Source organism: Colobus angolensis, unplaced genomic scaffold (assembly GCF_000951035.1).
Source record: "Colobus angolensis palliatus isolate OR3802 unplaced genomic scaffold, Cang.pa_1.0 Scaffold14, whole genome shotgun sequence".
Classification (NCBI taxonomy): domain Eukaryota; kingdom Metazoa; phylum Chordata; class Mammalia; order Primates; family Cercopithecidae; genus Colobus; species Colobus angolensis.
Genome location: NW_012114488.1, coordinates 9037945 through 9049400, shown reverse-complemented (window position 1 = coordinate 9049400; position 11456 = coordinate 9037945).

Here is an 11456-nt window from a genome sequence, read left to right as displayed (position 1 = left end):
CAGGGGAGGCGGGGCTTCGGGGGTGTTGCAGGAAGGGTTGGAGAGGCCCCGTAGGGAAACAGAACTGGGTAGAGCCCTCAGAACACAGCTGCCAAGGAAACATTCCTGCCCACAGGGGAGATGGTGTTGGCAACAACATTGAGACCTGAACGGGCTGTGGTTCCGCAGAGTGGGGAGGCCGTGATGATACTGGCCGGACGGTGGCTCTGAGTATGGTGCATCTGTGAGACGTCTTGGGGATCTATGGCATATGTAGGATAAAGGCTGGCCATTCCTCCTCACCCTGCCACTTTGACTTCAGATACGGCATGTCATCTCCCGTCTCCCCTTCGCATCTCTGGACTCCCGCTTTACTTTCTCTCCGGCCCGTGTTCCTCTGCCTGGTGTTAAATGTCAGAACTCCTAATGGCCTGATCCCAAGCTTTCCTCTCTCCTCATTCCATGCTGCTCAGAAATCTCACCGTGACTCCAGTTAGCTTTTAAATGAAGGTGACTTCCACACTCCTAACTCCAGCTCCAGCCTGTTTGGTAAGCTCAGGGTGTGTTCGTCTAACCTGATGTACAACCCAAAGTCAACATATCCGAGATGGAAGTGCTAACCTTCACGTCCCCCAACAAGTAGTCTTCCCAGGTCCCCGTGTGGGCACCTGGTGCCTGCAACCATGCAGCTCTGCAAGCCAGACTGGGATAGGAGTTTTGGACAACTCCTGCAGCCTTGTACCCAGCCCGGCTCCAGTGTCTGTGTGTTGCCTCCCAAGTGTCTCTGGAATTTGACCATCTCTCTCCATCTCCACAGCCACCAGGCTTGTCCAAGCTCCCATGCCCATCGGTCTTCCTGGAGGTTCCTGCACCCTCCCAACTGCTCCCTCCACGTCACGCTGCTCCCCATGGAGCACCTGGGGTGCTGCAGCCTGAGCGAGTTAGAAGAAGCACACTGCTCCCGCCCCACACCACTGTCCCACTTCCTCTAACACCCGATTGCCCTGCACACTCGGGATGGGTTGGTCCCCATAGACCAATGTGTGGGGCCCATGGACATTTTTTCAAGGTGGGCAGTCATCCAAAGAGTAACCTGTAAGATTATTTAAACTAAACTCTGAGATTAACATAACAAAACAAAAACAAACAAAAAAAAACTCTCAAGAAAGCAGACTCTTTTCCACTGGTCAAGAACAGCAAAGCACACAGCCCAGACAGTGATCTCAGACAGGAGTACCATGGACAGGACTCCAAGAAGCACAGCCCAGAATTAGAGACACAAACCAGGCCACATTGTTTACAGCCTGGGACAGGCCCTCTCCTGAGGTTTGTTTAGCTATGTGATCTGTTAATCCACCCACCTTGTTTTCCTAAATCACGTTGACTCAGGTTTTCTGTTAAATAAACCAAAAGAATCATATTACAGTTAACATGTTGCTGATCACAGCCTTACTCTCTTGCCAAAATGTGTCAATAGCTTCCCGTGACCCATGGTTCTTAGGATAAAAACTAAAACTCCTTAATAAGGCCATCAAGGCCCTGACGGATCTGGGCCGGTTTACCTTCCCAGCCAAATGGCAAAGCTCTCTGTGCCTACTCTAGCCTCCAGTAACATTGAGCTTGCCTCTGGGCCTTCATACTGTCCTCCCTCATCACGGTCTTTGCTCTGGATGCTGCTCCTCAACGCTTCATCCCCTACCTCCTCCCAGTCATTCACCTTTTCCTCCAGAGAGGTGATCCACATGAGATTCCTGTCCCTTGCTTTCATAGAATCATGCTCCTTTCCTTCAAAACAATTTTCATCATTTATAATTAAATAATGGTTAGTGTGATTATCTGATTGTCTGCCTCCTGCACTAGACAGCAAAGTAAGCAATGATCATAGATATCTGTTTCTGCTCAAAACTGCATCCTCAGCACCTGACATACATGGTGAGTGCTGGAAAATGCCTAGTGGGTGGGTGGGTGGATAGATGGATAGATGGATAGATTGATGGGTGGACAGATGGACACATGGAAGGATGGATGGATGGATGGATGAATGGATGGTTGGATGGATGGAATAGATAGATAGATTGATGGGTGAACACATGGACAGGTAGATGGATGGATGGACGGATGGATGATGGATAGATTGGTGGGTGGACAGATAGACGCGTGGATGGATGGATGAATGGATGGAGAGATGGACAGGTAGATGGATGGAGGGATAGATGGATGGATTGATGGGTCGACAGATGGGTAGGTGGATGGATGGATGGATGGATGGATGGATGGATGGATGGATGGATGGATGCATGGGTGGATGATGGATAGATTGATGGGTGGACAGATAGACACATGGATGGATGAATGGATGGATGGATGGATGGATGGACTGATGGATGGATGGATGGATGGAATGGATGAATACATTGATGGGTGGACAGATGGATAGGTAGATGAATGGATGGGTGGGTGGATGGATGGATGGGATGGATGGATAGAAGGGGTTGAAGGATAGATTGATGTGTGGACAGATAGACAGGTAGATGGATGGATGGATGGATGGATGATGGATAGATCGATGGGTGGACAGATCGACGTGTGGATGGATGAATGGATGGATGGATGGGTAGATTGATGGGTGGACAGATGGACACATGAATGGATGGATGGATGAATGATAGATTGATGGGTAGACAGATAGGTAGATGGATGGATGGACGGATGGATGGATGGATGATGGATAGATCGATGGGTGGACAGATCGACGTATGGATGAATGAATGGATGGATGGATGCGTAGATTGATGGGTAGACAGACGGACACGCGAATGGATGGATGGATGGATGATAGATTGATGGGTGGACAGATGGACAGGTGGATGGATGGATGGATGGATGGATAAATTTTCAAAGAACTTTGGAGGGAGGAGTCAGAGACAAGAGCACTGAGAAGTTTCCGGCTTGAATTACCAGGTAGAGATGGTATCTGAGCTAGACGGAGGAGAAAGCTGGGTAAGGAGGTGTTATTTGCATGTTACTATTTAAAGGGAGGGGACACCCAGTGAAATGAAAATAAGGAGACACGTTTCCCTCAATCACTGAGAGAAGCACTATTCTATCACTCTCATCACGTAACAATATATTCAGATAATTTTACCCAGCCACAGTCTTTGCTCCACAGACTCCACAGACACACCTGAATCCAGATATTCCCAGGTCCTGAGCTCTACCTGGCTCCTGTCACTGTGCTCCCTTTCTGCAGCCCCCACCAACTTCACAGCCCTTCGAGCTGCCTGCCATTAATAACTCTGCACACAGAGCAATCCCTCTAAAACTTCACTAGACCCAAACAAGAAATGCTTATAATTTTACTTAATAAAGATAAATGTGAAAATCTAGCATGTACACAAATTAATGACTAAAAAGAGTGCTTTTGCTCAAGACTGAAAATAACACATTGCAGTCTTGATGTTCTTAAAGAGGAGTGCAATCACACAGAACAATGTATGTTGCAAAGTTAAGGCATAATGTAAACATAAAATACCAAGATCTAAGTAAAGTCAGTGTTATTTTCAATGTAACCTAATTAAGTTAATTTTAATTCCCCTTGGCAATATCTTCATGGTATATTATTTCTGATTATTCAAAAACAGGTGATTACAAACACAGATTATTTTAAATATTCCATACAATGGGAAAAGTTTATTTTATGTTAATTGTTTAATTTTGAATTATGATTGAAGCTTTTTCTCATGACATTTTCATCTTGGTAATGGTTGTTTTTAAATTATGGAAAGATTATGTGACACGCCATTATTTTTAAATATAGTTTATACTGATGTTTGCTAGATGTAGACACAGAATTTATACTGGAAAATAGAGAGAGAAAGCAATGCCTCCAAATTATTCAATTATCTATAATTTCATGTCATCAATATAGTTATACCAGGATCTCTAATACTGTCTCCTCAATCTGGCTCAGTAGGTTCCCCCTTAGATATCACACATTTAAACTAAAAATAAATAAATAAATAAATAAACAAAAAACTCCTAGTAACTGAAAATACATACAGAAAGGCATTTGGCAACTCCACTTATGGCTGGAGCATAAAAATTGGAAATGTCTAATTAAAATTATTAATTATTAATTAATTAAAATAAACAAAAAAAACCATGCTGCTCCATTCATCCACAGAGAGAGAATTGGGACTGTGCCCAGCGAGGAGTGGAGGTGGAATTTTAGACTCACAGGATTACAGCTCCCAGGGCCACCTGTGGAGGCTCATTCTTCCTCCTTCCTTAATACTCAGGTTCCATAGCATAGCTGGACACATGGCATCCTGGAAAAGCAGATAGCTTGCTGACGTGGTTTGGGTCTGCATCCCTGCCCAAATCTCATGTTAAATTGTAATCCCCAGTGCTGGAGGTGAGGCCTGGTGGGAGATAGTTAGATCACGGGGGTGGATTTCCCCCTTGGTACTATTAAGTGGCGATAGTGAGTGAGTTCCTGTGAGATTTGGTTGTTTAAAAGTGTGTAGCACCTCCACGTTTGTCTCTTCCTCCTGCTTCTGCCATGTGAGGTGCCAGCTCCCACTTTACCTTCTACCATGATTGAAAGCTCTCTGAGGTCTCCCCAGAAGCAGAAGCCGCCATGCTTCCTGTACAGTCTGCAGAATGGTGAGCCCATTAAATCTGTTTTCTTTATGAACTGCCCAGGCTAGGGTATTTCTTTATTGCAATGTGAGAATGGCCTGACGCACTTACCCACCTTCCCTGCAGCTAAGGGCTGTGGACTGAACTGGGTCCTCCTAAATTCCAAAGCTCAAGCCCTACTCACAGTGGGATGGTGTTTGGAGGTAGGCCTCTGGGGGGGAACTAGGTTTAGATGAGGTCATGCAGGTGGGTCCCCATGATGTGATTAGGGTCCTTATCAAAGAGGAAGAGTCCAGAGCTTGTCTCTCTCTCTCTCCGCCTCCCTGAGGAAAGGCCATGTGAGGACACAGCGGGAAGGCTGCCATTTGCGATCACAGGCAGGAGAAACGGACCACCTGATTCTTACCAAGTTCTCACCAGACCATGCTGACATCTGGATCTTGGGCTTCCAGGCTCCAGAACTGTGAGAAATAAATTCACCTTGTTGAAGTCACCTGTCTGCAGTACTTCATCGTGGCAGCTTGAATTGACTAAGACACTGAGTATGGTCAGAGGTGTGTGAAGGTGTGGTTAACAATTACAGTAGTCCCCCCACCATGGATTCAATTTCCAGGGTTCCTGTTAACGGAGGCCCCAAAATATTAAATGGAAAATTCCAGAAGTCAGCAATCCACACATTTTAAATTGCACACTGTTCTGAGTAGTGTGATGAGGACTCTCACTGCCCTTCATCTCCTTCCCCAGAGATGAGTACTCCCTTTGTCCAGCGGATCCACACTGTGGACATTCCCTCCCCGTGAGTCACTTTGTAGTCACCTTGGTTATCAGATCAACTGTCAAAGTCTCCCAGTTCAAGTCTCCCATTGTTCAGGTCACTCCTGGTTCACTCAGTAATGCCTGCAAGGGACTAGCCATTTGGTTCTGCCAAGAAGAAGCCATAAAGTGAAAAGGTGTCAGTTCTCAATAAGCAAAGGAAAGAATCGTATGCTGAGGCTACTAAGATCTACAGTAGGAATGAATCTCCTATCAGTGAAACTATAAAAGAAAAGAAATTTGTGTTGGTTTTGCTGTTGCATCTCAAAATGCAAAAGTTACAGCAGCAGTGCATGGTGAGTGCTCAGTTAAGTTAAAAAAGGCATTGAGTTTGTGGGTGGAAGACATGCATGGAAGTGTGTTCTGATAGGCAGCAAGTGGGTCTGGGAGTATGACTGTGTCAGAAGGCCTTGGGGGGGGTCTTGAAACACACGCCCCGAGGATACAGGGGAACCACTGTGCAGGGATGTCCTCAAGAGTGGCTCGCAGGGCTTACTTCCCTTCTTCTGGCTGCAGTGTGGGAGTGCAGGCCCCAGCTTGGGCTGCCATTTCAGGCTGAGAGCTGGAAGCCATTGAGGTTGACCCAGCAGTAAGACAAAGGAGCCCGTACCCTGAAGCTGATATGCAGTCCCAGGCTGCTGCCCTGTGGTTGTGTTTAAGACAGTGGGGTGTGTGTGTGAGTATGTGTGCGTGTGTGTAATGGCCACTTGCAGCCAAACTCAGTCCTGATTGATACATGGCCTGAGGACTGGGGCCGGGCTCCTTGCTCCTCTCCTTGGCCCTGTGTTCAATCACTGGCTCTAGAGCTGGTCTGTGAAGGGGCTCAGTGCCCTGGGAGGACATGTCCTCTTCTTGCTCCTGCATGATGAGGTTGACAGGATGGCAGAGCAGCTTGGCAATCAAGCTGAAGTGTAGATACACACACACACACACACACACTCATACACACACACATATACACACATACATACACACACACATATATATTCATTTATACATACACACACATGCACACACACATAGATATTCATTTATATATACACACATACATATACATACATGTTCATGCATATGGACACACATATATGTGCATTTATATACACATATACACATATATGTACACATGTACATACATATGCACACACATGATCATTTATATATACACAAATACACACATATACATACACACATATACATACGTACACACACATATTAATTTATGTATATACACATACACACATGTATACACACATATACATACATATACACATATTCATTTTTATACACACATAAACATATACACACATATACACACATTACATACATATGCACACACATATATTCATATATATACACATACATACACATACACATATACATATACATACACATGCACACACATATATATTCGTTTATATACACACATATGTTCATTTCTATATAGACAAATGTATGTACTTATTTATATATACACACATACACTTATATACATATACACATACCCACATACACACACATACATATATACACACATATTCATTTATATATACACACATACACTTACATACATATACACACCCACATACACACACATACATATATACACACACATATATTCATACATACACCCACATACCCACATACACACACATACATATATACACACATATTCATTTATATATACACACATACACTTATATACATATACACACCCACATACACACACATACATATATACACACACATATATTCATTTATATATACATGCACACATATATACCTTTATGTACACACATGCCCATACACACACATATACACACACATATATTCATATATAAACCTTGTAAAATAATATATAAGTAATATACATAAAATAATGCTTATATTGATATTTCTATTTCTCATTCCATTAATTCATTGGAAACTTCGTTCATCTGTTAACAGAAAGCAAGGTGACAAATACCTATGCATTCCAAATGAACCAGATTTCAAAACTGACTGATTCTATAATAACAAAAAGTCAAAAGGTGAACTGTGGCTACCTGAGACCTGCCCAGTTAGAACTGGTGAAGGTGGGTAACTGTGGGTCCAGACAGGGATTTTACAAAGAAAGAGAAGCCAGCGGCTTAAAATAACTGCATGTGGGCTCCAGGCATATTCTAAACTTGTGAAACAGCATGCTAGTCAGATGAATTTGGGTTGTGTGGAAAAAGAAATATTTAAATTCCTCTCTCTTCTCCGAGTGCTGTGGAATTCTTTTTAATAGAGAAAGATTAAAGTGAATGCCGAGGGGTTGGTTCCAATATGAATATTTATTAAATGAGCTGAACAATTCATACCGGGTCAAAGGGGCCCCCGATGGGTCCATTCTCTTTCTAAATCATAAGAAGGCCCTTTCAGTTAAAAATTGTGAAGAGTTAAACTAGAAAGGGAACCATAAGGTCAATCTTTTTCTGATGTCTTAAATCCATCCAACTTCCTGAAATGTGCACTTGACCCAACATGCTCCTCATCTCCTGGACATCGGTGATGTCATCTCCAAGATCAAAGGAGTCCAGAAAATTCCAAAATCAATTTCTAATGGGGCCACCCTAAATAGACCAGGGCATTCTATAACAGCGCTGGTCCCGGCCTGGCCACCCACCCCAGGATGTGCTGGATCCTGCTTGCACCAGCTCCTAAGAGCCAATTAGTAACTTCTGGGGAATTTTTCAAACCGGTTAGTCACAGCCATGGTGAGAAAATGCAGAATTAAGGACTGTTCCCGCCCCTGCAACTACACAAGAAGCTAAAGTGGGCCAATCACAGTTGGTAGTGCTGAAACTGACAGCTTTCATTTAATCAATAAAATGTGTATGAGGTGATATGAGGAACCATTTAGGAGATCGTATCAGCTTAACAATGAATGTATGGAGAAAAGCGAACAGGTTGAAAGTAGCCCGGTTACCACACCGTGGGAGGATTGCACCCAGAGACTGTCTGCAGATGTGAAAGCTGGGCAAAAACCACCAAAATGTCCTGGGGGCAGGTGCTGGCTGCTCGGAGTGTCCAGTGAGTGTCATAGGTGGCTTTCTATTTGGAAGTTGCACAACTTGCCTCCTTTCTATCAAAGATTTATAACACGTATTCTCATAGGTACTTTTTTTTTTTCTGGAGAGCCAGTTGTTAAACATTTACCAGCACTGCTCCAGTGCCCAACCCTCCCTCCCACCTCCTCCCACACACTCTCCTCCTGATCTAAAAATGCATTTTCTAGTGTCAGCCGGGTACTAATCCCATCCAAGTTCCCAGCATCTTGGGGAGAGGGGGCCCTTGTCTTGCTTCAGAAGTCCTTCAGAGCCAGAAACATTTCACTTTTCGTGGTGTGCCTGGAGGCTGGGAGGGTCACCAGCTGCCTAGAAACAAGGCTAAAGTTTTGGGAAAGAGCCTTATTCCTGCGATTGTTGATCCAGAGATTTCCAGTGTTTCTTTAATGGGCGTTCTCCGGCCTCAGCAGCCTCGCAAGCCCTCGCTCACACCAACCCGGCTCCGGGCTTCAGGCACTTTTGAAACTGCCTTTTGGACTCGTCCTCAGGGCTGGTGTGTGAGCTGCAGAAGTAACCCCGTCATATTTCAGAATTTTCACCAAAAGTGTTATTAACCCAGCATGATTTTTTATTTCATTTACCTGAAAAGCTCCAGACGATGGTGGCCTGTGTGTGCAGGAAAAATACAACTTCAGAGCTGAAAAGCAGAGGCCGTGGAAGGCAGTGGCATGAAGGGTGAGAAGGGACATTTTACAACTTCAGAGCTGAAAAGCAGACTCTGTGGAGGGCAGGGGCCTGAAGGAAGAGGAGAGACATCTTCATCTGTGGGACGCATCGTTCAGGCCACAGAGCCGACATGCGGCAAATCTGGACCTTCCCCGCCCTCACGATCACTGGAGCAAGTGCAGGGCCTGCAGGTGGTGACTGACGGGCCGCGCAGTCGGGACCCTGGAACTCTTCAATGTCTTTCATGGCGCTGCTTCTCAACCTGAGATTCGAGGCTCCAGAGGCCCCCCTGGTCACACCGCTTCCGGGACCCCTCAGACCTCCCAGCCCGAACCTGGGGAGGCAGCTGCGGGAGGCTGCGTTTGCTTTTGCGCTCTCTGGAGAAGCCCCGCGCGACTCCTGCACCCACTGTCAGGACCGCGATGCCTCCCGGCTTGGAGAAAAGGGCCCACTCCTCGCCGCACTCTCTGCCTGTCGCCTGGCGCGGGGCCTCGCGGGGCGGAGACCCTGATCCCCAGGAGGAGCCACACCCGGCAGAGCCCCTCCCCTGCCGAGCCCATCTCAGGTGGCTGGTGAGGAGGCGTGAAGGGGTAAACCGAGGCACCAGGAGGGCCTCCCGGGCACTGGCTGGGCACTTTCCCATTCTTGTTTAGTCCTCAGGCCGCCCGCCAGCGAGGCGCACCCCAGGCCATCCCCTGATGAGCGTCAGAGGTGCCCAGGGAGATGCCCCCGCCCGTGTTACCTGAGCTGTCCCTGCTCCCTGCCCCGTGAGCCCGCCTGGGTTCTGGGTGGCACCGGCGGCAGTGGCTTTGCCCTTGGGAACCTGGGGACGGTGCCGGCTGCCGGAGCCTCTGTGGCTGCCACTCCTCCAGCAGCCTTCAACACGCAGCAGCTCACACCGGCCCTGCCTCCCAGGACCCCCAGGCTCTGGAAACCTGCAGCCTCTCCCAGGGAGGAAGGGACGTGCCTGAGGCTCAGCGGGGCCACCGTGGGGGCCGTGTACTGTGCACAGTGGCCCACAGGAGTCCCCTAAGGAAGGCGTGCGACTCCACAGGGCAGACAGACCAGCCCCTGTCCTTTGCCTGAGGGAAGGAGAGGGAGGGCGGGCAGAGGATGCAGAGGAGCTGAGCTCAGAGCCACGAGTGTGTTATTGGCGATGGTGTGTTGTGTGACGATGGAGATAGTGTGTGTGTGTGTTCATGCAGACGGTGTGTGTTGTGTGTATGCTCATGCATAGCATGTGTTGTGCGTGTCTGTGTGTGTGTTAATGGAGGTGGTGTATGTGTGTTGTTGGAGATGGTGTGTGTGTGGGGATGGAGATGGTGGTGTATGTGTGTGTTCATGGAAATGGTGTGTCCAGAGGCTAAGCAAGTGCCAGAGTCGCCCCAGGCCACACCTTCCACTGCAGGCGGCCCCACACCCAGAAGAGTCCTGGCCAGCCATCCCCGGAAAGGTCCTGCAAAGCCCACTCCTGACCCCTCATCCCACACACACGAGAGCACACAGATGCCACCTCCATCAACACACACACAGACACACACACAACACACACCACCTCCATGAACACACACACACACCACCTCCATGAACACACACACAACACACCATCTCCATCACCACACACACAACACACCATCTCCATCACCACACACACACAACACACCCCACCTCCATCACCACACACACACCATCTCCATCAACATACACATCATCTCCATCAACACACACACAGACACACACACAATACACACCACCTCCATGAACACACACACACACCATCTCCATCAACACACACACACAACACACACCACCTCCATCACCACACACACCACCTCCATCACCACACACACACACACCATCTCCATCAACACACACACAGACACACACACAACACACACCACCTCCATCACCATACACACACACACCATCTCCATCAACACACACACAGACACACACACAACACACACCACCTCCATCACCACACACACAATCTCCATCACCACACAACACACCATCTCCATCAACACACAGACACACACACAAAACACCATCTCCATCACCACACACAACATGCCATCTCCATCAACACACACATGCAACACACACCACCTCCATCACCACACACACACCATCTCCATCAACACACAACACACCCTCTCCATCAACACACACACAGACACACACAACACACACCACCTCCATCACCACACAGACACACCATCTCCATCGACACAAACACACCACCTCCATCAACACAGGCACACACACAAC